Below are 27,772 nucleotides of genomic sequence, written 5' to 3' on the forward strand. Positions count from 1 at the left end.
GAGTCAGATACTTCTAAACATATGCTGTCAAGTCAAATAGAGTCAGATACTTCTAAAGATATGCTGTCAAGTCAAATAGAGTCAGGTACTTCTAAAGATATGCTGTCAAGTCAAATAGAGTCAGATACTTCTAAACATATGCTGTCAAGTCAAATGGAGTCAGATACTTCTAAAGATATGTTGTCAAGTCAAATAGAGTTAGATACTTCTAAAGATATGCTGTGAAGTCAAATAGAGTCAAATACTTCTAAAGATATGATGTCAAGTCAAATAGAGTTAGATACTTCTAAACATATGCTGTCAAGTCAAATAGAGTCAGATACTTCTAAAGATATGCTGTCAAGTCAAATAGAGTCAGATACTTCTAAACATATGCTGTCAAGTCAAATAGAGTCAGATACTTCTAAAGATGTGCTGTGAAGTCAAATAGAGTCAGATACTTCTAAACATATGCTGTCAAGTCAAATAGAGTTAGATACTTGTAAACATATGCTGTCAAGTCAAATAGAGTTAGATACTTCTAAAGATATGTTGTCAAGTCAAATAGAGTTAGATACTTCTAAACATATGCTGTCAAGTCAAATAGAGTTAGATACTTCTAAAGATATGTTGTCAAGTCAAATAGATTTAGATACTTCTAAACATATGCTGTCAAGTCAAATAGAGTCAGATACTTCTAAAGATATGCTGTCAAGTCAAATAGAGTCAGATACTTCTAAAGATATGCTGTCAAGTCAAATAGAGTCAGATACTTCTAAACATATGCTGTCAAGTCAAATAGAGTCAGATACTTCTAAAGATGTGCTGTGAAGTCAAATAGAGTCAGATACTTCTAAACATATGCTGTCAAGTCAAATAGAGTTAGATACTTCTAAAGATATGCTGTCAAGTCAAATAGAGTTAGATACTTCTAAAGATATGTTGTCAAGTCAAATAGAGTTAGATACTTCTAAACATATGCTGTCAAGTCAAATAGAGTTAGATACTTCTAAAGATATGTTGTCAAGTCAAATAGATTTAGATACTTCTAAACATCTGCTGTCAAGTCAAATAGAGTTAGATACTTCTAAAGATATGTTGTCAAGTCAAATAGAGTTAGATACTTCTAAACATATGCTGTCAAGTCAAATAGAGTCAGGTACTTCTAAAGATATGCTGTCAAGTCAAATAGAGTCAGATACTTCTAAACATATGCTGTCAAGTCAAATAGAGTCAGATACTTCTAAACATATGCTGTCAAGTCAAATAGAGTCAGATACTTCTAAAGATATGCTGTCAAGTCAAATAGAGTCAGATACTTCTAAAGATATGCTGTCAAGTCAAATAGAGTCAGGTACTTCTAAAGATATGCTGTCAAGTCAAATAGAGTCAGATACTTCTAAACATATGCTGTCAAGTCAAATAGAGTCAGGTACTTCTAAAGATATGCTGTCAAGTCAAATAGAGTCAGATACTTCTAAACATATGCTGTCAAGTCAAATAGAGTCAGATACTTCTAAAGATATGCTGTCAAGTCAAATAGAGTCAGATACTTCTAAACATATGCTGTCAAGTCAAATAGAGTCAGGTACTTCTAAAGATATGCTGTCAAGTCAAATAGAGTCAGATACTTCTAAAGATATGCTGTCAAGTCAAATAGAGTCAGATACTTCTAAACATATGCTGTCAAGTCAAATAGAGTCAGGTACTTCTAAAGATATGCTGTCAAGTCAAATAGAGTCAGATACTTCTAAACATATGCTGTCAAGTCAAATAGAGTCAGATACTTCTAAAGATATGCTGTCAAGTCAAATAGAGTCAGGTACTTCTAAAGATATGCTGTCAAGTCAAATAGAGTCAGATACTTCTAAACATATGCTGTCAAGTCAAATGGAGTCAGATACTTCTAAAGATATGTTGTCAAGTCAAATAGAGTTAGATACTTCTAAAGATATGCTGTGAAGTCAAATAGAGTCAAATACTTCTAAAGATATGCTGTCAAGTCAAATAGAGTTAGATACTTCTAAACATATGCTGTCAAGTCAAATAGAGTCAGATACTTCTAAAGATATGCTGTCAAGTCAAATAGAGTCAGATACTTCTAAACATATGCTGTCAAGTCAAATAGAGTCAGATACTTCTAAAGATGTGCTGTGAAGTCAAATAGAGTCAGATACTTCTAAACATATGCTGTCAAGTCAAATAGAGTTAGATACTTCTAAACATATGCTGTCAAGTCAAATAGAGTTAGATACTTCTAAAGATATGTTGTCAAGTCAAATAGAGTTAGATACTTCTAAACATATGCTGTCAAGTCAAATAGAGTTAGATACTTCTAAAGATATGTTGTCAAGTCAAATAGATTTAGATACTTCTAAACATATGCTGTCAAGTCAAATAGAGTCAGATACTTCTAAAGATATGCTGTCAAGTCAAATAGAGTTAGATACTTCTAAAGATATGTTGTCAAGTCAAATAGAGTTAGATACTTCTAAAGATATGTTGTCAAGTCAAATAGAGTTAGATACTTCTAAAGATATGCTGTCAAGTCAAATAGAGTCAAATACTTCTAAAGATATGCTGTCAAGTCAAATAGAGTTAGATACTTCTAAACATATGCTGTCAAGTCAAATAGAGTCAGATACTTCTAAAGATATGCTGTGAAGTCAAATAGAGTCAGATACTTCTAAACATATGCTGTCAAGTCAAATAGAGTCAGATACTTCTAAAGATGTGCTGTGAAGTCAAATAGAGTCAGATACTTCTAAACATATGCTGTCAAGTCAAATAGAGTTAGATACTTCTAAAGATATGCTGTCAAGTCAAATAGAGTTAGATACTTCTAAAGATATGTTGTCAAGTCAAATAGAGTTAGATACTTCTAAACATATGCTGTCAAGTCAAATAGAGTTAGATACTTCTAAAGATATGTTGTCAAGTCAAATAGATTTAGATACTTCTAAACATCTGCTGTCAAGTCAAATAGAGTTAGATACTTCTAAAGATATGCTGTCAAGTCAAATAGAGTCAGATACTTCTAAACATATGATGTCAAGTCAAATAGAGTCAGATACTTCTAAACATATGCTGTCAAGTCAAATAGAGTCAGATACTTCTAAAGATATGCTGTCAAGTCAAATAGAGTCAGATACTTCTAAAGATATGCTGTCAAGTCAAATAGAGTCAGATACTTCTAAAGATATGCTGTCAAGTCAAATAGAGTCAGATACTTCTAAAGATATGCTGTCAAGTCAAATAGAGTCAGGTACTTCTAAAGATATGCTGTCAAGTCAAATAGAGTCAGATACTTCTAAACATATGCTGTCAAGTCAAATAGAGTCAGGTACTTCTAAAGATATGCTGTCAAGTCAAATAGAGTCAGATACTTCTAAACATATGCTGTCAAGTCAAATAGAGTCAGATACTTCTAAAGATATGCTGTCAAGTCAAATAGAGTCAGATACTTCTATAGATATGTTGTCAAGTCAAATAGAGTTAGATACTTCTAAAGATATGTTGTCAAGTCAAATAGAGTTAGATACTTCTAAAGATATCCTGTCAAGTCAAAAAGAGTCAAATACTTCTAAAGATATGCTGTCAAGTCAAATAGAGTGAGATACTTCTAAACATATGCTGTCAAGTCAAATAGAGTCAGGTACTTCTAAAGATATGTTGTCAAGTCAAATAGAGTTAGATACTTCTAAAGATATGCTGTCAAGTCAAATAGAGTCAAATACTTCTAAAGATATGCTGTCAAGTCAAATAGAGTTAGATACTTCTAAACATATGCTGTCAAGTCAAATAGAGTCAGATACTTCTAAAGATATGCTGTCAAGTCAAATAGAGTCAGATACTTCTAAACGTATGCTGTCAAGTCAAATAGAGTCAGATACTTCTAAAGATGTGCTGTCAAGTCAAATAGAGTCAGATACTTCTAAACATATGCTGTCAAGTGAAATAGAGTTAGATACTTCTAAAGATATGCTGTCAAGTCAAATAGAGTTAGATACTTCTAAAGATATGTTGTCAAGTCAAATAGAGTTAGATACTTCTAAACATATGCTGTCAAGTCAAATAGAGTTAGATACTTCTAAAGATATGTTGTCAAGTCAAATAGAGTTAGATACTTCTAAACATATGCTGTCAAGTCAAATAGAGTTAGATACTTCTAAAGATATGTTGTCAAGTCAAATAGAGTTAGATACTTCTAAAGAGATGTTGTCAAGTCAAATAGAGTTAGATACTTCTAAACATATGCTGTCAAGTCAAATGGAGTTAGATACTTCTAAAGATATGCTGTCAAGTCAAATAGAGTCAGATACTTCTAAACATATGCTGCCAAGTCAAATAGAGTTAGATACTTCTAAACATATGCTGTCAAGTCAAATAGAGTTAGATACTTCTAAAGATATGCTGTCAAGTCAAATAGAGTTAGATACTTCTAAAGATATGCTGTCAAGTCAAATAGAGTTAGATACTTCTAAAGATATGCTGTCAAGTCAAATAGAGTCAGATACTTCTAAAGATATGCTGTCAAGTCAAATAGAGTTAGATACTTCTAAACATAGGTTTTCATTTCAAATGCAGCTGGTTACGTATAAAGAAAAGTTTCCATGTCAAATACAGATGGTTACGTATAAAGAGAGGGTTTCATGTTAAATACAGATGGTTACGTATAAAGAGAGGGTTTCATGTCAAATACAGATGGTTACGTATAAAGAGAGGGTTTCATGTCAAATACAGATGGTAACGTATAAAGATAGGGTTTCATGTTCAATACAGATGGTTACGTATAAAGATAGGGTTTTATGTCAAATACAGATGGTAACGTATAAAGATAGGGTTTCATGTTAAATACAGATGGTTACGTATAAAGAGAGGGTTTTATGTCAAATACAGATGGTTACGTATAAAGATAGGGTTTCATGTCAAATACAGATGGTTACGTATAAAGAGAGGGTTTCATGTCAAATACAGATGGTTACGTATAAAGAGAGGGTTTCATGTCAAATACAGATGGTAACGTATAAAGATAGGGTTTCATGTCAAATACAGATGGTTACGTATAAAGAGAGGGTTTCATGTCAAATACAGATGGTAACGTATAAAGATAGGGTTTCATGTCAAATACAGATGGTTACGTATAAAGAGAGGGTTTCATGTCAAATACAGATGGTAACGTATAAAGATAGGGTTTCATGTCAAATACAGATGGTAACGTATAAAGATAGGGTTTCATGTCAAAATACAGATGGTAACTTATAAAGAGAGGGTTTCATGTCAAATACAGATGGTTACGTATAAAGAGAGGGTTTCTTGTCAAATACAGATGGTTACGTATAAAGAGAGGGTTTCATGTCAAATACAGATGGTAACGTATAAAGATAGGGTTTCATGTCAAATACAGATGGTTACGTATAAAGAGAGGGTTTCATGTCAAATACAGATGGTTACGTATAAAGAGAGGGTTTCATGTCAAATACAGATGGTTACGTATAAAGAGAGGGTTTCATGTCAAATACAGATGGTTACGTATAAAGAGAGGGTTTCATGTCAAATACAGATGGTTACGTATAAAGAGAGGGTTTCATGTCAAAAACAGATGGTTACGTATAAAGATAGGGTTTCATGTCAAATACAGATGGTTACGTATAAAGAGAGGGTTTCATGTCAAATACAGATGGTAACGTATAAAGATAGGGTTTCATGTCAAATACAGATGGTTACGTATAAAGAGAGGGTTTCATGTCAAATACAGATGGTAACGTATAAAAATAGGGTTTCATGTCAAATACAGATGGTTACGTATAAAGAGAGGGTTTAATGTCAAATACAGATGGTTACGTATAAAGATAGGGTTTCATGTCAAATACAGATGGTAACGTATAAAGATAGGGTTTCATGTCAAATACAGATGGTTACGTATAAAGAGAGGGTTTCATGTCAAATACTGATGGTTACGTATAAAGAGAGGGTTTCATGTCAAATACAGATGGTTACGTATAAAGAGAGAGTTTCATGTCAAATACAGATGGTTACGTATAAAGAGAGGGTTTCATGTCAAATACAGATGGTAACGTATAAAGATAGGGTTTCATGTCAAATACAGATGGTAACGTATAAAGATAGGGTTTCATGTCAAATACAGATGGTAACGTATAAAGATAGGGTTTCATGTCAAATACAGATGGTAACGTATAAAGATAGGGTTTCATGTCAAAATACAGATGGTAACTTATAAAGAGAGGGTTTCATGTCAAATACAGATGGTTACGTATAAAGAGAGGGTTTCTTGTCAAATACAGATGGTTACGTATAAAGAGAGGGTTTCATGTCAAATACAGATGGTAACGTATAAAGAGAGGGTTTCATGTCAAATACAGATGGTTACGTATAAAGAGAGGGTTTCATGTCAAATACAGATGGTTACGTATAAAGAGAGAGTTTCATGTCAAATACAGATGGTTACATATAAAGAGATGGTTTCATGTCAAATACAGATGGTTACGTATAAAGAGAGGGTTTCATATCAAATACAGATGGTTACGTATAAAGAGAGGGTTTCATGTCAAAAACAGATGGTTACGTATAAAGATAGGGTTTCATGTCAAATACAGATGGTTACGTATAAAGAGAGGGTTTCATGTCAAATACAGATGATTACGTATAAAGAGAGGGTTTCATGTCAAATACAGATGGTTACGTATAAAGAGAGGGTTTCATGTCAAATACAGATGGTTACGTATAAAGAGAGGGTTTCATGTCAAATACAGATGGTTACGTATAAAGAGAGGGTTTCATGTTAAACACAGATGGTTACGTATAAAGAGAGGGTTTCATGTTAAATACAGATGGTAACTTATAAAGAGAGGGTTTCATGTCAAATACAGATGGTTACGTATAAAGAGAGAGTTTCATGTCAAATACAGATGGTAACGTATAAAGATAGGGTTTCATGTCAAATACAGATGGTTACGTATAAAGAGAGGGTTTCATGTTAAATACAGATGGTTACGTATAAAGAGAGGGTTTCATGTCAAATACAGATGGTTACGTATAAAGAGAGGGTTTCATGTTAAATTCAGATGGTAACGTATAAAGAAAGGTTTCCATGTCAAATACAGATGGTTACGTATAAAGAGAGGGTTTCATGTTAAATACAGATGGTAACGTATAAAGAGAGGGTTTCATGTTAAATACAGATGGTTACGTATAAAGAGAGGGTTTCATGTCAAATACAGATGGTTACGTATAAAGATAGGGTTTCATGTTAAATACAGATGGTAACGTATAAAGAAAGGTTTCCATGTCAAATACAGATGGTAACGTATAAAGAAAGGTTTCCATGTCAAATACAGATGGTTACGTATAAAGAGAGGGTTTCATGTTAAATACAGATGGTAACGTATAAAGAGAGGGTTTCATGTTAAATACAGATGGTTACGTATAAAGAGAGGGTTTCATGTCAAATACAGATGGTTACGTATAAAGAGAGGGTTTCATGTTAAATAAAGATGGTAACGTATAAAGAAAGGTTTCCATGTCAAATACAGATGGTAACGTATAAAGATAGGGTCTCATGTCAAATACAGATGGTAACTTATAAAGAGAGGGTTTCATGTCAAATACAGATGGTTACGTATGAAGAGAGGGTTTCATGTCAAATACAGATGGTAACGTATAAAGATAGGGTTTCATGTCAAATGCAACTGGTTACGTATACAAGTAAGTTGTCAAATAATAAAAATGTTATTTTGAAGGAAGGGAACGATCTGTAGCTTTATCTGATCATCGTGATGTACGGTCTCCATGACAACGCATCCACACTGTGTGGGCTGCGCTCTGCTCTCTGTGCACGTTGACGTGTGTTGCTTGGGAGATTGGCTCGAGATGTGTATTGCTTGGTAGATTGGCTCGATATGTGTATTGCTTGGTAGATAGGCTCGAGACGTGTATTGGTTGGTAGATTGGCTTGAGATGTGTATTGGTTGGTAGATAGGCTCGAGATGTGTATTGGTTGGTAGATTGGCTCGAGTTGTGTATTGGTTGGTAGATAGGCTCGAGATGTGTATTGGTTGGTTGATTGGCTCGAGATGTGTATTGGTTGGTAGATTGGCTAGATATGTGTATTATTTGGTAGATAGGCTCGAGATGTGTATTGGTGAGTAGATTGGCTCGAGATGTGTATTGGTTGGTAGATTTGCTCGAGATGTGTATTGGTTGGTAGATTGGCTCGAGATGTGTATTGGTTGGTAGATTGGCTCGAGATATGTATTGGTTGGTAGATTGGCTCGAGATGTGTATTGGTTGGTAGATTGGCTCGAGATGTGTATTGGTTGGTAGATTGGCTCGAGATATGTATTGGTTGGTAGATTGGCTCGAGATGTGTATTGGTTGGTAGATTGGCTCGAGATGTGTATTGGTTGGTAGATTGGCTCGAGATGTGTATTGGTTGGTAGATTGGCTCGAGATGTGTATTGGTTGGTAGATTGGCTCGAGATGTGTATTGGTTGGTAGATTGGCTCGAGATGTGTATTGGTTGGTAGATTGGCTCGAGATGATCTAAATGAAGCGGCCTTCCAGGTGAGGTGAAAATAGGGTTTAACGTCGGGTCCAAGATTATTGCACTTATATCGACGTGCATGCTTGTACTAGTCCGGACTGATGCCGATTTTATAGTGCTATCCCACAGAGATACCATGTCGCAGTTGAACATGAATACCCCACTCAGACACAGTATACTGACTCCAAGCCGACCAGTCCTTGTTATAGCCACTTAATGCCGAGCGCCAGACAGGGTAACAACAAGTATCATCTTTTACCGTCTTTAGGTATGACGCGGCCGGGGATCGAACTCCGGACCTGCCGCCCCCCGGGCTGACGCTCTACCACTAGACCACGGAGGCGGTCGTTTACCTTTCGAATAAACCGAAAACTGATAGGCGAGTAATTCATTGCGGTTTGTCCCGGAGTGATTGTGGCTAACACGCCTTCCTTAGGAGGGCGGTGGGGACATTTTGAAAGAGTTTTCTATGACAAGGTTCACATTGACACCACTACTTTAAAACCTTGTAAAAACACGTACGGAGTTTGTGTGAAAGGAATCTCTCATGCGCATGCGTGAATCAAGTGGAAGTTTGAGTGTACTATGTTTTCGACAGGCCGAACTGACAATTGTGTAACCTTGATTTGGCTCGTCTGTGAGTGAAGTTCTGATGGAGTAATGCTGTGGATTACCGGCGTCCGCCCACCCACACCGAGATTGCCAGGTAGGTGCTCCATTATACAGACACAACACAGTAGAAGTCAACGCGAGGACACTCACTATAACTGGACACTATAAAAAGAAATGTAACTTTAAATTACAGATTCTAAATTCATGTAAACATACACCTATAATTGAATTAAACTCAAATAAATACGTATCACCAAGTGAACGTTGTCACAATATATTCACAAAAGTAAAAGAACGCGTCTTGGCCGCAACCACGTCCTCTTCACCTGTAACCGCTTGGAGAACGAATCTATCTGTCAGCGATACCCCTCTCAGACACTGCAGTGCAAACACACCCACATCCCTGTAATAGAGCCAATTAATGTCGTATCGACTTAAAAATTCCCTGCCTCCTTTTTAACTACTTATTAATCTGGTTAACCTCGAGCACCAAACTTTAAGCTTTGAGAAATGACCCTAAAAGCCGCTGGAGAAACATCGGTGGCTGTGGTTGTGGAGACTGGGGGTGATGTAAACACTGTCGATCTCAAGCATGTGTTAGGCAGGCAGGTCTACACATGCGGACGCGCTGCACCGGCAGACGTAATGCACCGAACATTGCCTTTATGCGTTTAATTGGAAGCCCAAATGGAAGGGCAGGTTTGTTTGCCAATTGTCTGTAATATATGTCAAAGTTTGTTCCGCCGTGAATCAAGATATACTCTTCGTCTTGGTGTCGCGGAAACGTTTATGTTCACCTTTCATTCACGACAGTCTTGTAAAACAACGTTTACACAATGCGGGACGGGAGTCAGTTAGTTATTGCAGTCATTCATTGTGAGAAATGTGACAGAAATAAAACTAAGTGGGTTTCAGATGACAGAGAGCATATAGTGCGAAACAGAAGAAATTGTTCGAAACCTACGTCAGAATGTTACGTGTTTTATCTGTTTGTGTTGTTGTTATTTAACGCCGCACTCAGCAATATTCCAGCTATATGACGGCGGTTTGTAAATAATTGAGTCTGGACCAGACAATCCAGTGATTGAAATCATGGGGATACAGTAATGGGGTTGCCTCACATAACGTTCGACAAGAACCGTGGGGGTTGCAGGTAGGATGTAGGTCGCCAGCAGCCTGGTATGCTCGTCGTCAGAGGCGACTAACGGGATCGAGTGGTCAGGGTCAGTGACTTGGATGATGCATGTCATCGTATCTCAATTGCGTGGATCTATGCTTATGATGTCAATCACTGAATTGTCTGGTCCATATTATTATTTACAGACCGCCGTCATGTAAATGAGTGTGGCATTCATTATTGATAAATACAGCTTACTTTCTTCTTATACTATACACAAATGCACGTTGCCATATATATCGTGTATAACTGGTAAACTGCGAAGGAAATCTGCCCAAACCACGCATCAGTACCGTCAACGTTTGACTGGACTCTTAGACCTGAAGACGAGTCCATTCCTCTTTTGTGTTGGATTCCAAAGTTTCACAATAATCTGTACAAGGAGATATATATTGCCGGGTCCAGCCTGTGTCCACGAAATTTCGAAGATTAACCATAAACAATCAAACAATGAATTTCTTTATATTCACAGAAAGTATTTGGGACAAATGGAATTAATATACCATGTGGATTCTCCAGAAGAATCAAGGATTTGCTTTATTTTTTATATCTCAGAAAAGACAGTTACAATTTGTCCAAAATAAAGTCGAATGTCCTCTTAGGTGTACTGAGAAAACAATATATGAAATGCTGGATCTTTCTCACTGATAACATCTATATGAAGTTTGGGGGTATTTAGATATTTAGGCAAGAAGCAGGCATCCCCATGGGCATCAATTGTGCTATCCTTCTTTCTGGACTGTTTCGTTACGCATATGAATCGGAATAGTCGCTCGGACTGGCGAAATGAAAGGGAATTTGTCCAGTAAGGTTAAATATTTTTTATCGATGATGGTCAAATAGCTGATTCCCTTCCACGGATTTTCCCGTCTGGGTTAGTAACAAAGGAGACACGTCAGACCACGTCGTCTGTTTCATATTTAGAGCTATGTATAACAATTTAAAGTGACACAAGAAAGATGACTTCAACTTTCCAACAGTCAACTCTCCCTTTATGTCGAGCAGTATTCCAGCAGCTCTAGCGTCTGGTGCGACATTCACAACATGGGATCTAAAAACGAACATGCTCTTTTTACCCATGACTTCATACGACTCTTGCTTCCGGAACCGTTTATGGTAGACATGTGGAGGACATTTCCAAATTTGATGCATCAGTGATAAAATTGATGCAAATCTCTATTTTGACATGTTTTCTTTTATTTGTTTGTTTGTTGTTTTACGCCGCACTCAGCAATATTCCAGCTATATGACGGCGGTCTGTAAATAATCGAGTCTGGACCAGACACTCCAGTGCTTGACATCATGAGCATCGTTCCACGCAATTTGGACCGATGACATGCATCAAACAAGTCAGCGAGCCTGACCACCCGATCCCGTTAGTCGCCTTTAAGGGCAAGCATGGGTTGCTGAAGACCTATTATACCCCGGATCTTTACGGGTCACCCTATCAAAAAGTAAAGAAAGATGAATATTCATATAATTTAATATATGCACGTTTATTGTACTCATCCGCATAGGAAGCTACACTTAAAAAGAGACATTTATAACACACAGACAGTACGGGCTGTAGCTATGTCCAGGAAGAGGTCCAGATCGGCTGACATACAAGAAGAAGATAGATATTTGTAACACGCAGACAATACGGGTTGTAGCTTTGTTCATGAAGAGGTCTGGACTGGCTGACATACAAGGAGAAGATAGATATTTGTAACACGCAGACAATACGGGTTGTAGCTCTGTTCATGAAGAGGTCTAGACTGGCTGACACACAAGGAGAAGATAGATATTTGTAACACACAGACAGTACGGGCTGTAGCTCTGTTCACGTCGAGATCGGCTGACATACAAGATGGACGTCACCGTAGTTCACAGAAAGAAGCCTACCACCTGTCACTCTAGTTGTGATTGTTATCCGAGCACCCGCCGAAGGGAAGTTATTCAACGTTGGTGTTAAAGAAGCACAACGATGGCCGCGATTAGAGCACCAGGAACGACGGACACGCAGATGGGGAAGATAGCGGGGAACTCGAAGCTGGGTGAAGAATGCCGACAACTCCACCACAGTGACTGTAGGTTACACACAACCAAATGTTTTCCCATAGACTTTTATAGTAACGTTATGATTTTTTTTTAAATAACTAAGCATTCAACAGCTATTACCTGTACGTGTGTGCACAGTTTGGCCTTAGAGCAGCAATAAAAAAATAAAAATGACTAGCTTAGCCCGCTCCTTTTCCGAGTACCGAGTACCGGAAGCTAAACACACCACCCCCAGTTTCGCACCAAATGTCACCTACTTGAAAATAGCTGTGGTCACATTCAGCATAAGTCATCATGTTGAAAAAGACAGTACTAAATATAGAAAAACATGGTCAGTTTTAATAACTGGATGGATGTACATTTGAAAGACATAAACATCTTACAGAATATCCTCCAATCACAGCCTGCAGATATCTCTCGATATCTCTGTATGGCAGTGAGAGCAGCTTCAGACAAATGGTGACGCAGTATGGTTTGGTGGTCTCACAGACAAATGGTGACGCACTATGTGGTCTGGTGGTCTAACAGACAAATGGTGACGCAGTATGGTCGGGTGGTCTCACAGACAAATGGTGACGCACTATGTGGTCTGGTGGTCTAACAGACAAGTGGTGACGCAGTATGGTCGGGTGGTCTCAGAGACAAATGGTGACGCACTATGTGGTCTGGTGGTCTAACAGACAAATGGTGACGCAGTATGGTTTGGTGGTCTCACAGACAAATGTTGACGCACTATGTGGTCTGGTGGTCTAACAGACAAGTGGTCACGCAGTATGGTCGGGTTGTCTCAGAGACAAATGGTGACGCAGTATGGTCGGGTGGTCTAACAGACAAATGGTTACGCAGTATGGTCTGGTGGTCTCACAGACAAATGGTGACGCAGTATTGTCTGGTGGTCTCACGGACAAATGGTGACGCAGAATGGTCTGGTGGTCTCACAGACAAATGGTGACGCAGTATGGTCTGGTGGTCTCACAGACAAATGGTGACGCAGAATGGTCTGGTGGTCTCACAGACAAATGGTGACGCAGTATGGTCTAGTGGTCTCACAGACAAATGGTGAAGCAGTATTGTCTGGTGGTCTAACAGACAAATGGTGACGCAGTATGGTCTGGTGGTCTGACGGACAAATGGTGACGCAGTATGGTCTGGTGGTCTCAGACAAATGGTGACGCAGTATGGTCTGGTGGTCTGACGGAGAAATGGTGACGCAGTATTGTCTGATGGTCTAACAGACAAATGGTGACGCAGTATGGTCTGGTGGTCTGACGAACAAATGGAGACGCAGTATGGTCTGGTGGTCTCACAGACAAATGGTGACGCAGTATGGTCTGGTGGTCTCAGACCAAATGTGACGCAGTATGGTCTGGTGGTCTGACGAACAAATGGAGACGCAGTATGGTCTGGTGGTCTCACAGACAAATAATGACGCAGTATGGTCGGGTGGTCTAACAGACAAATGGTGACGCAGTTTGGTCCGGTGGTCTCACAGACAAATGGTGACGCAGTATGTGGTATGGTGGTCTAACAGACAATGGTGACGCAGTATGTGGTCTGGTGGTCTAACAGTTAATCATAGCGTGTGCATGGTACAGATGAATGTTGACGCAGTATGTGGTATGGTGGTCTAACAGTTAATCATAGCGTGTGCATGGTACAGATGAATGTTGACGCAGTATGTGGTATGGTGGTCTAACAGTTAATCATAGCGTGTGCATGGTACAGATGAATGTTGACGCAGCATGTGGTCTGGCGGTCAAGTTTCACGAACAATAGTAAAATAGTAAATTATTTGTCAATATATTTATTGGACATGCTTCTTGAATACATGACACCTTTTTATGGATAGCGACTTCTTTTATTCTCTGTTCCACGTTTCAATGTTCATGTTCCCCCAACTTCTAAATGCCTATCAAAGACTGCGGTATTCTTCTCGACACTACAAAACGCCATCACCACAACAGCCGACCTTTTGGGGCTTACAGTCAAAGGGAGGTAATTATTTGAATAGGGTCACGTGACAAGAATGTTCTGGAGGAAGGAACCCTGAAAGTCATGATGGAGACGTGCCAGACATGTAGGGTCTGTGACAATTCGACCCAAACTACAGCCAGTAAAGAGAATGATACAGATGCCGCGTCACCATTTCAGAAGACGGTGACCATATTGTCAGTGAAAACTAAATAATGATCCAGGTTTCGGTTAACTGAAAGCAGTGGTAACGTTTAACCTCCATGCTAAATGTTCATTGACATTTCTTTCGGCATTTCCTTTTGAACTGTCATTACCGGAACAGTCATAACTAAATACAACGTGATTGGCTGTTTGGGATAATGACGTAAGCATGAACTTTATGTCTAAAATGTTATATAATACACATTTGTTAAACTTGTTTGAGGTGAGGTGAAATTGGGTTTAACGTCGCGTCCAAGATTTATGCACTTATATAGCGTGCATGCATGTGTGTGTGTGTGGCTGTTTGTACAAGTCTGGACTGATGCCGATTTATAGTGCTAGCTCACTGAGATACCATGCCGCAGTTTAACATGAATACACAGTATACTGACTCCGAGCCGACCAGTCCTTGTTTTAGCCCCTTAATGCCGAGCGCCAGACAGGGTAACAACAAGTACCATCTTTTACCGTCTTTTGGTATGACGCGGCCGGGGATCGAACCCCGGACCTTCCGCTCTCCGCTCTTTTGTTTGAAGAGATAAGTGAAGATATAGAGAGTGTTCTGACAGGAACATTAGACGTGGAGATGTAGACAATGTTCTTACGGGAACAATAGACGTGGAGATGTAGACAGTGTTCTAACAGGAACATTAGACGTGAAGATGTAGACAGTGTTCTGACAGGAACATTAGACGTGAAGATGTAGACAGTGTTCTAACAAGAACATTAGACGTGAAGATGTAGACAGTGTTCTAACAAGAACATTAGACGTGGAGATGTAGACAGTCTTCTAACAGGAATATAAGACGTGAAGATGTAGAAAGTTTACTAACAGGAACAATAGACGTGAAGATGTAGACAGTGTTCTAACAAGAACATTAGACGTGGAGATGTAGACAGTGTTCCAACAGGAACATAAGACGTGAAGATGTAGACAGTGTTCTGACAGGAACATTAGACGTGAAGATGTAGAGAGTTTACTAACAGGAACATTAGACGTGGAGATGTAGAAGTGTTCCAACAGGAACATAAGACGTGGAGATGTAGACAGTGTTCCAACAGGAACATTAGACGTGAAGATGTAGATAGTTTACTAACATGAACATTAGTCGAGAGGCTGTGGACTTTGCGATGAACATAAAGACGGTGTGGAACGACGCTGTTTGAGATGAGAGAGTAGGGTGGGAGTAAATGGTGTGCGGGGATACTACCAGCGACAATTTACTACCGGCTTTTATTGGACTGTTTACATTGACAAATTATAAGAGAATTTAACAGGCCATTAGAACATGCAAGTTGCGTCTTTGTTGTAACAGAAGTGTGTACCCTCGTATAAGTTAACGATATCTGGTTTGAAAAGAGACCGCCATCCGTTGCAGAAACCGATATAAACAAACCAGGGTCGGTGTCTGGATGGATTCTCTAGTTCCTTCTTGTAGTCTGCTGTACAAAGTCTTGTCCTCCCTCCATTTGCCCTCGTGTAGTTAAATGTGGTGCATGTAAACAAAGTTACCACCAATTCAAACAGATTCTTCGTTTCATTGTTACTTTGTTCCAGCGCGATCCGCTCCTTCACTGAGTTCAAAACGCTTAATTTAAAATGTGAATTTTATCTTGGCCATCTGGATAGCACATCCCTACTTCATCACGTGACACAATAACAACGCGTGTGATGCGCGCACAGAAGGAAGCGGAAGTTTAAGCCTGGAATGGATGATCACGTGAGAACGGATGTACATCGTTAATTTCTGGCAATCATTTTTTCTGTCTGACTGACTGCGGAAATAATTGCATCTCCTGGAAATGCAAATGAACTTTTTTTGCGTGTTTTAAAAAATGGTTCTTTAAAAAAGTTCCTAATTTCTATAAGATACATTATCGACAATGCATCGTTACGAAGATACGAGCAACTGGAGGTCTACGCAGTGGATAATAAAATCACAGAAATAGTGTGTGCTGTGTATGTGCGCAGACTTGTTGTGGGGTTTAATTGGAGTAAGTGCAGGTATACGACCCATGTCGCGCCTAGTACAGTCTACAGGTGGTCCCACGCCCTCCCGTGTCAAGTTGTAACACATCTATTAAGGGCTTGTTATCTGTTACGGCGTGTATGGGAGATAGAATGTACAGGTTTTTCTTTGAAAGTATTTTTTGTGTAATGTTTAAAAAAACGTTAAGTGTTGAAACGATCCATGTTCACTAAGTGATTATCGACATCATTGAGAGATTACGTTATACCTCTGCTCCTCATCGACGTGTGAAGTCCCGCTTATCTCAAACTAGCGGTAATAACCAGTGAGGGTGACCGTATTTGTTGTTGCGTCTTTCTGATTGGAGACACCCCCCACCCCCATCCCCCACCCACACCAGTCTTTGTAATATTCGGAATGGGGTGTGTCTCCACGTTGTTAGATTAGTCGTGAAACAAATTAAATGCACACCACCCCTTGAGAATCAACGAGTAACATTTGTGTTCGGAATGTCGGATGTCGTAAGTCTAGCACTTAAACATTGGCAGCGATAGTCACTTTCTTGGTATCACGTGACATCAACTTCATAACAGCATTATACAACATGACATCCATCACGTAACATCACCTATAACATTATTATACAACACGACAGACATCACGTACATCACCTATAACAGTATTATACAACATGACAGACATCACGTACATCACCTATAACAGTATTATACAACATGACAGACATCACGTACATCACCTATAACAGTATTATACAACATGACAGACATCACGTACATCACCTATAACAGTATTATACAACATGACAGACATCACGTACATCACCTATAACAGTATTATACAACATGACAGACATCACGTACATCACCTTTGACAGTATTATACAACATGACAGGCATCACGTACATCACCTATAACAGTATTATACAACACGACAGACATCACGTACATCACCTTTGACAGTATTATACAACACGAAAGACATCACGTAACATCACCTATAACAGTATTATACAACACGACAGGCAGCAAGTAACATCACCTTTAAAACAGTCTTATACAACATGACAGGCATCACGTACATCACCTATAACAGTATTATACAACACGATAGGCATCACGTACATCACCTATAACAGTATTATACAACACGACAGACATCACGTACACCACCTATAACAGTATTATACAACACGACAGGCAGCAAGTAACATCACCTATAACAGTATTATACAATATGACAGACATCACGTACATCACCTATAACAGTATTATACAACACGACAGACATCACGTACATCACCTATAACAGTATTATACAACACGACAGGCATCAGGTGACATCACCTATAACAGTATTATACAACACGACAGACATCACGTACACCACCTATAACAGTATTATACAATATGACAGACATCACGTACATCACCTATAACAGTATTATACAACACGACAGGCATCAGGTGACATCACCTATAACAGTATTATACAACACGACAGACATCACGTACACCACCTATAACAGTATTATACAACACGACAGACATCACGTACATCACCTATAACAGTATTATACAACACGACAGGCATCAGGTGACATCACCTATAACAGTCTTATACAACACGAAAGACATCACGTAACATCACCTATAACAGTATTATACAACACGACAGGCAGCAAGTAACATCACCTTTAAAACAGTCTTATACAACATGACAGGCATCACGTACATCACCTATAACAGTATTATACAACACGATAGGCATCACGTACATCACCTATAACAGTATTATACAACACGACAGACATCACGTACACCACCTATAACAGTATTATACAACACGACAGGCAGCAAGTAACATCACCTATAACAGTATTATACAATATGACAGACATCACGTACATCACCTATAACAGTATTATACAACACGACAGACATCACGTACATCACCTATAACAGTATTATACAACACGACAGGCATCAGGTGACATCACCTATAACAGTATTATACAACACGACAGACATCACGTACACCACCTATAACAGTATTATACAACACGATAGGCATCACGTACATCACCTATAACAGTATTATACAACACGACAGGCATCAGGTGACATCACCTATAACAGTATTATACAACACGACAGACATCACGTACATCACCTATAACAGTATTATACAACACGATAGGCATCACGTACATCACCTATAACAGTATTATACAACACGACAGGCATCAGGTGACATCACCTATAACAGTATTATACAACACGACAGACATCACGTACATCACCTATAACAGTATTATACAACACGACAGGCATCAGGTGACATCACCTATAACAGTATTATACAACACGACAGACATCACGTACATCACCTATAACAGTATTATACAACACGATAGGCATCACGTACATCACCTATAACAGTATTATACAACACGACAGACATCACGTACACCACCTATAACAGTATTATACAACACGACAGGCAGCAAGTAACATCACCTATAACAGTATTATACAATATGACAGACATCACGTACATCACCTATAACAGTATTATACAACACGACAGACATCACGTACATCACCTATAACAGTATTATACAACACGACAGGCATCAGGTGACATCACCTATAACAGTATTATACAACACGACAGACATCACGTACACCACCTATAACAGTATTATACAATATGACAGACATCACGTACATCACCTATAACAGTATTATACAACACGACAGGCATCAGGTGACATCACCTATAACAGTATTATACAACACGACAGACATCACGTACACCACCTATAACAGTATTATACAACACGACAGACATCACGTACATCACCTATAACAGTATTATACAACACGACAGGCATCAGGTGACATCACCTATAACAGTCTTATACAACACGAAAGACATCACGTAACATCACCTATAACAGTATTATACAACACGACAGGCAGCAAGTAACATCACCTTTAACATTATTATACAACATGACAGACATCACGTAACATCACCTATAACAGTATTATACAACACGACAGGCAGCAAGTAACATCACCTTTAAAACAGTCTTATACAACATGACAGGCATCACGTACATCACCTATAACAGTATTATACAACACGACAGACATCACGTACACCACCTATAACAGTATTATACAACACGACAGGCAGCAAGTAACATCACCTATAACAGTATTATACAATATGACAGACATCACGTAACATCACCTATAACAGTATTATACAATATGACAGACATCACGTAACATCACCTATAACAGTATTATACAATATGACAGACATCACGTACATCACCTATAACAGTATTATACAACACGACAGGCAGCAAGTAACATCACCTATAACAGTATTATACAATATGACAGACATCACGTAACATCACCTATAACAGTATTATACAATATGACAGACATCACGTACATCACCTATAACAGTATTATACAATATGACAGACATCACGTACATCACCTATAACAGTATTATACAATATGACAGACATCACGTACATCACCTATAACAGTATTATACAACACGACAGACATCACGTACATCACCTATAACAGTATTATACAACACGATAGGCATCAGGTGACATCACCTATAACAGTATTATACAACATGACAGACATCACGTAACATCGAATATAACAGTATTATACAACATGACAGGCAGCAAGCAAACTCACCTATAACAGTATTATACAATATGACAGACATCACGTAACATCACCTATACCGGTATTATACAATACGACAGACATCACGTAACATCACCTATAACAGTATTATACAACATGACAGGCAGCAAGTAACATCACCTATAACATTATTATACAACATGACAGACATCACGTAACATCACCTTTGACAGTATTATACAACACGACAGGCAGCAAGTAACATCACCTGTTACATTATTATACAACACGACAGGCAGCAAGTAACATCACCTATAACAGTATTATACAACATGACAGACATCACGTAACATCACCTATAACGGTATTATACAATACGACAGACATCACGTAACATCACCTGTAACAGTATTATACAATATGACAAACATCACGTAACATCACCTTTAAAACAGTATTATGCACATGTAGTATTTGTATCAGTGCACGCTAATTAGTGCTGTAGAAGCACGTGGTATTGTTTACATTACAGCAGTGCCACGCCTACTGTGCGTGAACTACGTCATGCGTGACGTCAGTGTATGTGGATGACGCCATCCTCAGTAAATGATAGACACCACCATTACGGGTGTCGTTATTATTTGCTCCTGCTCATATATATATATATACGACAAGCAAGAGACTAATCTGCATTCTCATATGTCCCACGCTCTCCCGCGCCGATGCACCAAATATCCACTCTCTAATGTGTAACATGCCGTGGAAGGTGTTACTGAATTACATAAACCTGTCATTCTCTGTGTCGCTCGCATATTTCCACATCCGATAACCTCCTCCAACATGCAATTGAACCAATTAGATCTTCAACTCTGGTATATTTCGCTCAATGAGTTAAACTAGTCAAGAATGAATCAAATTCCGGAAGCGTTCAATCATGGCTTATCTCCCTTTTGCCCAAAAGAGCCAATTAATGGCGGCCTCGTGTAATAAAATCCGGGCAACTGACAGGATGAAGGAGGTGCATGACGGGATGGCACGTGCACAGCGATAACAGCTTGTTTGTTCCCGGCTTCCTGTCTTCCTGGATCGCGGAGAATGGGAAACATGAAATGAGGGTGTACCTGGGGTTAAGCTGGGATGTTCCTCTTTGGGCGAACTCTACATTCATTCCAGTTTCTGTTATTTTTTGTTAAAAAGAATCTCAAACACGTGTTCGAATCCCACACACGTAGATGCCGGAAGCTATCAGTGGTTATCATAGTACATAATGGGATTGGCTTTGATGGAAGTATATCAAAATATACATTTACATTAAATGATGGCACGCGCGGGGATCGCGGACGTCGGGCGCGTGGTTGGGCGACTGACATGCTCCTTTCATTGGCGATGTGATCGGGGTTCTTTTGCATGAGACAAAGGATGTCGTGTTTATTCGGCTCCGATCATCTGCCAAGCGGATGTACCGACGTACTTCACATTCCGTCATCCACCCAGTTTTGTAATTCTGAGTTATTGCACCCTGCTCATGGGGCCTTTTTGAACCAATCCAATGCTATTCTCGCTTAAGTATGTGTTTGGTTGTATGATTTTAACTTGAGGTGGCACTCTTGGGGCCATTAAAAGTAAAAGTAAACATATACCATTCCTGTCCTTTCGGTATGTATACTAACGGAAAAAAGTAACTGTTCTTTATATAAATTGGTGGAAATTTTGTTATTGAAAATAACATACTTCTGGTAATCCAGGATAAGTTGAACCACGGTTGCTTGGTTTGTTGTTTAAGGCCGCACGCAGCAATATTCCAGCTACATGACGGCGGTCTGCAAATGGTCGAGTCTGTTGACTCACGGACTTAGATAGCTACATGATTGAACCAGCTCACAACAACAACCGTGTTTAAAACAAGTAGGCGGTGCAAAGAAATTTGCGCAAACATATTTGGTTTCTGACAGGTAGAGAGGGTGTACGCATGTTTTGCACGTGCAGATCATGACAATGAAATTGACTACGCACCCGTAGACATAGCGTTGCTCATATTGAGTTAGTGAGTGAGTTCGGATTAATGCCGCTTTTAACAGTATTTCAGTCATATCACGGCGTGTCAGCTTGATGTAGAAGGTAAGCCCGAAGTGATGCAGGTCTTAGACGTTTACCACTTCGGTGAAACCCACGAGCACGGGCATGGTGCTGACAAACTTAGAAACATAATGGGGGCGAACTGGAATTCGAACCCACAATCATAGGTATCTGTCGTGTTCAAGGGACGCAACTCTGAACAGCTAATTGCGACTTGGCTACCCCCCCCCCCCCCCCCCCCTGCTCATAAGACTATTAAGAGGTCTGTGTGGGGAAGTCGATACCACAAAAGTAACCCCGTATGCGGAGGCGCATTGAAGACACAAGATGATTGCAAACCGCCTGGGGGATGTAGTTCCAAATGTCAACCGAGAATTGTCCCAACTGAGCTAGCGTTACCGACTGGTTCCGGTCCTATCGTAGGTATCGTCCAATATCATCCCAGACACGTTCTATTTGGGGAGAGGTCTGGAGAAACAGCTCATCTCCCATGACGTGATGCCAACCAGTACGCTTCAGCCCCAAACCTGACGTCGCTTAAACGTTCTGCTTGACGCCAGTGAGCCCTTGCACGACCATACTGTCCCAGTCCCTGCCATTAATTGGCCTCAACCCGGGAATTGTCAGAGCTGTTAATTGGGCAATTTGATATCGATTCCGAAGATGCAGCAACCGAATATGGTTGTCTTGTTGAAGTGATGTTACACATGGACGAACGGCACGTGGCAAGTCATTTGCGTTGCCCTGCTGCAGATAACGTCTCCCGGGAGAACGTAAAAGTCTGGCAACTTCGGTTGTGCCAGTCCTGAGTTGAGCATACCCGCTGCGCGGGGCGTTTCTTACGGTTAAACACATTTATTTTTTTTATGAGCACATGATCGCTAACGATCATTGTGTGTTGTCGATATAGAAACCAAGTGTGTGATTATTATACTCCTATCAAATATTCAATTTGTGCGCCGTGCATGAACATGCACGTGCAAATTGTGAATTCCGACCTAAAAGTCAAGATGTCGTCATGAATATGTACTGGAAGATGCATATTCAATTTCAATGTTTTTTATCAAACTGTATATGAAGTTCAGTTACATTTTTCCGTTAGTATCTATGCGAGGGGATGTATTATTTCGTCACTTTAAATACTTTTGTGAGGCCCGACTTTTTATATTTGGGTTTACGGAATTTTAGCCCAAATTTTAGTCAGGTCATCATAATGTCGCGTTGTCGCTTTGTCGCTTTGTCGCGCTTCTTACAGTCACTGCTTATTTTGAATTGTTTAACAAAACATGATTTATGGTTATAGATGAAAGCGCCCGGGGAACGAAATCAGTCACAACAATTACACCTGTACATACATAGGTCCGTGTAGTAGCTGAGTTTGTGAGTTATGGGTCGTCGGTTAACTGAAGATTGAAGTATTACTCTGATTGAATATATATGTTTCAATTAGAGACATCGCAAAAACTTTGTGGAATTCGTGAGTGAGTATTGTTTAACGCCGCCCTGTACAGTGTGTCAGTAATGGCATGTCAGCTTGAAGTCGGAAGTCTGAAACAAGAAACATAATCGGGACGAACCGGGAACTCGAACACACGCTCGTAGGGTTCTGGTACGTCTAAGGGACGCTACTCTGCCCAGCAAATTCATCGATTTGAACGAGTGAGCGAGTTTATTTACAATAATGACAATAGTCCATTTGTGTGGCACTTTTTTCCATGCTGAATATCATGCTCAAAGCGCATTATTACCTCGGTCGTTCTCGTCTCCATGGGGAGTATATATACGACCTCAGATGCCTGTGATGTGCTAGAAGGCTAACAGCCACATTGTCATATCATCTTACCGGGTACCCATTCGCTGCTGGCTGAACAGTTCCATATTTCGAACAAAGCCACTTGCCCAAGGAGACACCACATGCGTTACGTGTGCTTGAGTGTCGCGCCCAAGGAGCCAAGCAGCCGAACACGGTCACGCACCCAAGGACTCCCCGTGACTAACGTGACCTGTGGTTTAACGCCGCTTTGAACAAAATGTCAGTTATTTCACAGCGTGTCAGCTTGATGTGGGAGGAAATCCCCGAATCATGTATGTTTATGGTGCTGGGATTCGAACACGCGATTATAGTTTTCTGGTACGTCTAGGAGACACACAGCGAACAGCGCCGTCTAAAACGACAGGGTGTCATTTGAAAAGAGATGTCGTAATGAAATCAAATAGAAATGCAAGGTGTTTGTTTCTTGCTGTGACAATACGTTTGGTTTATGAAAACCGACACAGACAATAACGGTAAAGATTTGTTTTCATTTTGAAGAAAGCAAACCACTTTGCCATTGCTACTTTGGTTTTAGAACCATTGGAATTTAAAAAAGACCACTGGATTAATTCACTTACTACACATGCGCACCATTAATCGAAAAGGGCGAAAACGCGACAATGCCACAATCCGACATTATCAAAATGTCGCGTTGTCGCGCATTTAACGCCTTTTTTACATACATTTTTGATGGGGCGACAATGTGACAACGCGACATATTTTGACCTTGAAAAATGTCGCGTTGTCGCATTGTAAGCGCGAAAATGCGAGAACGGGACAAATGGCCAAAATGTCCATTGTCGCATTGTCGCGCTTCAGTTAATTTTGACACTTTTTGCTTGTTTTTGGAAGGGCGACAATGCCCCGTCTAGGATTCCATTCGAGCGCGTTGTTTGTACTTCATCCACGTCATCGGGGCACACAGTCACATCCTCGCTCGCTGCTGACTCATCATTATCTGATAATGTGTTTGTGTACAGACATTTGGCGGAGTCAGACATGTTTGATCATAATCTGATAATGTGTTTATGTTCAAACATTTGCCGCAGTCAGACACGTCTGGTTATAATCTGATAACGTATTTATGTACAGACATTTGGCACAGTCAGACATGTCTGAGAATAGCTTCAACAACCAACGACCAACTCGCTTCTGAATCCGAAAGGTACAATCAACAATATGGATGATGAATATGCGTCGATGAGACCAATTAGATTGTTTATAAAGTACGTGATCTAGACTACCAGTTTGTGGAAGGCTCGGTGGCTGAGTGGGTTAGATCGCTGACTTTGTGTGCTGGCTATTAGGTGCCTCACCCTGGCAGGTGTGGGTTCGAATCCCGGACGGGACTCAACCCCAAAAAGTACTAGAATCTGTACTTTACTAAGAAAGTGTTATCCCAAATATAACATTAGTTACGTTTATAATCTACATTGTTTAAAATCGACATCAACAATCCCACCCCAGATGAATTTCCAAATCAGAGGTCTGAGGTTAATGACATCTCAGAGTATCCGTCAGTCCGTCAGCTCGTCTGACCATCTTTCTTTCCTCAAGTCCGTCCGCTCGTCTGCCATCCCTCCGTCCACTCATCTGTCCATCTCTCTGCCGTCCAGTCCATCCCCCGTTTGTCATCTCGTCTGCCGCACCCTGTCTCCCCAGCCTCACCATCGTCTGTCCATCTTTCTGCCGTCCAGTCCATCCCCCGTTTGTCATCTCGTCTGCCGCACCCTGTCTCCCCAGCCTCACCATCGTCTGTCCATCTTTCTGCCGTCCAGTCCATCCCCCGTTTGTCATCTCGTCTGCCGCACCCTGTCTCCCCAGCCTCACCATCGTCTGTCCATCTTTCTGCCGTCCAGTCCATCCCCCGTTTGTCATCTCGTCTGCCGCACCCTGTCTCCCCAGCCTCACCATCGTCTGTCCATCTTTCTGCCGTCCAGTCCATCCCTCGTTTGTCATCTCGTCTGCCGCACCCTGTCTCCCCAGCCTCACCATCGTCTGTCCATGAGGCCGATCTGTCTCGTTCTCATTTGCCAACAAGCGACTGCTTCAAGCTCCACGATACACAACCCAGTGCGAAGTGACATGTCTGCCGACATCGAATATCTCAAGTAACGAAACAGCGGACGATCTATTTTAGTTTCTCAGAAAAACGATGTCGATAAATAATACGTCCATCAAAGCCAACAGATGTTTACAGAGCTACAAATGTTTATATTGAAACGTAATGAGCAATTTAAAAGTTATAACAATGGATGTGAGGAACCATCTCCCTGCTTATAGCACTTTTTGTTTTGTGTACACAGCACCAGGTAGGTCTACCAGATAGCTATTGAAGATGGAAAGGTCAACTTGTCCCTGGTGAGTTCCACCGGGATTAGAACAAACGACGACAAACACACGCCGCAGCTGGTGACAACATTACTGTCATCGCGCGGTTAAACTGTACGATGTTACTCCACCTGCACATGAACATACCGAAATTGCTGGTGACAATACAAAGACAGATGATCTAGAAAACAGCTGATCCAGACCACATCTGAACCACAGCACGGCTGATCCAGACCACGTCTAAACCACAGCACAGCTGATCAAGAACACATCTGTACCACAGCATAGCTGTACAAGAACACGTCTAAACCACAGCACAGCTGATCCAGACCACATCTGAACCACAGCACGGCTGATCCAGACCACATCCGAACCACAGCACGGCTGATCCAGGCCACATCTGAACCACAGCACGGCTGATCCAGACCACGTCTAAACCACAGCACAGCTGATCAAGAACACATCTGTACCACAGCATAGCTGTACAAGAACACGTCTAAACCACAGCACAGCTGATCCAGACCACATCTGAACCACAGCACAGCTGATCCACAGTTGTATACAATCGTCACACTGTCACACGACAACAGGTGAATGCAATCGTAACACTGTCACATGACAACAGGTTAATACAATCGTCACACTGTCACACGACAACAGGTGAATACAATCGTCACACTGTCACACGACAACAGGTGAATACAATCGTCACACTGTCACACGACAACAGGTGAATACAATCGTCACACTGTCACACGACAACAGGTGAATACAATCGTCGCACTGTCACACGACAACAGGTGAATACAATCGTCACACTGTCACACAACAACAGGTGAATACAATCAGCACACTGTCACATGACAACAAGTGTATACAATCGTCACACTGTCACACGACAACAGGTGAATACAATCGGCACACTGTCACACGACAACAGGTGAATACAATCGTAACACTGTCACACGACAACAGGTGAATACAATCGTCACACTGTCACACAACAGGTGAATACAATCGGCACACTGTCACACGACAACAGGTGAATACAATCGTCACACTGTCACACAACAACAGGTGAATACAATCAGCACACTGTCACATGACAACAAGTGTATACAATCGTCACACTGTCACACGACAACAGGTGAATACAATCGGCACACTGTCACACGACAACAGGTGAATACAATCGTAACACTGTCACATGACAACAGGTGAATACAATCGTCACACTGTCACACGACAACAGGTGAATACAATCGTCACACTGTCACACGACAACAGGTGAATACAATCGTCGCACTGTCACACGACAACAGGTG

The 27,772-nt window shown here is 40.3% G+C and overlaps 1 protein-coding gene across 1 annotated transcript in view; it reads left to right on the forward strand.

The window, feature by feature from the left end:
• The first annotated feature begins 9,139 nt into the window (after positions 1–9,139).
• Positions 9,140–27,772, forward strand: part of LOC124118959 (protein Wnt-5a-like) — a 236,103-nt gene continuing 217,470 nt past the window's right edge. The window contains exon 1 of the mRNA XM_046481297.2: positions 9,140–9,248. The gene's annotated coding sequence lies outside the window, so the exon portion shown is untranslated. The remainder of the gene's footprint in view (positions 9,249–27,772) is intronic.

Source organism: Haliotis rufescens, unplaced genomic scaffold (genome assembly GCF_023055435.1).
Source record: "Haliotis rufescens isolate VD_foot unplaced genomic scaffold, xgHalRufe1.0.p SCAF_16, whole genome shotgun sequence".
Lineage (NCBI taxonomy): Eukaryota > Metazoa > Mollusca > Gastropoda > Lepetellida > Haliotidae > Haliotis > Haliotis rufescens.